The sequence below is a fragment of the Prionailurus viverrinus genome, chromosome A3 (genome assembly GCF_022837055.1).
Source record: "Prionailurus viverrinus isolate Anna chromosome A3, UM_Priviv_1.0, whole genome shotgun sequence".
NCBI lineage: Eukaryota > Metazoa > Chordata > Mammalia > Carnivora > Felidae > Prionailurus > Prionailurus viverrinus.
Window position 1 is genome coordinate 80,670,448 of NC_062563.1, and position 923 is coordinate 80,671,370.

Sequence of the window (923 nt, forward strand, 5' to 3'; positions counted from 1 at the left end):
ATTTAATAGGAAACACAGGTGGTAGAAGAAAACATTAAACTGCATCACACACACACACACACACACACACACACACATACACACACACACAAACACAATCAGACAGTGGAACATTCTGTAAGACATATGGCCTGCATTTTTCAAAAAGTCAGTATCATAAATAATAAAAATAATTGAGGGATTGTTTTACATTAAAAGAAGCCAAAGAGAAATAACCTAATACAATGTATAAACCTTGATTAGATCCTAGTTGAATAAAACAAAACAAAATCTAGTTGTAAAAGACATTTTGGGGATAGTTTGGGGAAATTAGAATTAGAATTAGAATTAGGTAACGTTAGGGGCGCCTGGGTGGCGCAGTCGGTTAGGCGTCCGACTTCAGCCAGGTCACGATCTCACGGTCCGTGAGTTCAAGCCCCGCGTCGGGCTCTGGGCTGATGGCTCAGAGCCTGGAGCCTGTTTCCAACTCTGTGTCTCCCTCTCTCTCTGCCCCTCCCCCGTTCATGCTCTGTCTCTCTCTGTCCCAAAAATAAAATAAACGTTGAAAAAAAAAAAGAATTAGGTAATGTTAGTGCTTGCTTTGGTAGCACAGGTACTAAAATTGGAATGATACAGGGAAGATTATCATGGCCTCTGTGCAAGGATGACATACAAATTCATGAAGTGTTCCATACTAAAAAAAAAGAATTATAATGTTAGGAAATTATTTTTATTATTGGTAATCTTATTATGGTTATGTAGGTGAATGTCCTTATTCTTAGGAGATGCATGCTGAAATAATTAGTAGTGAAGTGTCTGGATGTATAACTTATTTTCAGATTGTTCAGAAAAAAAGGCAAAAATGTTAACAACTAATGAATATAAATGAAATGCATTCTATCATCCATTTCAACTTTTTGATTCAATAGTTTGACAATTTTCTT

The 923-nt window shown here is 36.5% G+C and overlaps 1 non-coding gene across 1 annotated transcript; it reads left to right on the forward strand.

Annotated features, from left to right (window-relative positions):
- Positions 1-571: 571 nt before the first annotated feature.
- LOC125163104 (U6 spliceosomal RNA) lies at positions 572-678 on the forward strand. Its single transcript, XR_007151274.1, has one exon. It is a non-coding gene; the product is annotated as a U6 spliceosomal RNA (small nuclear RNA).
- The last annotated feature ends 245 nt before the right edge of the window (positions 679-923 follow it).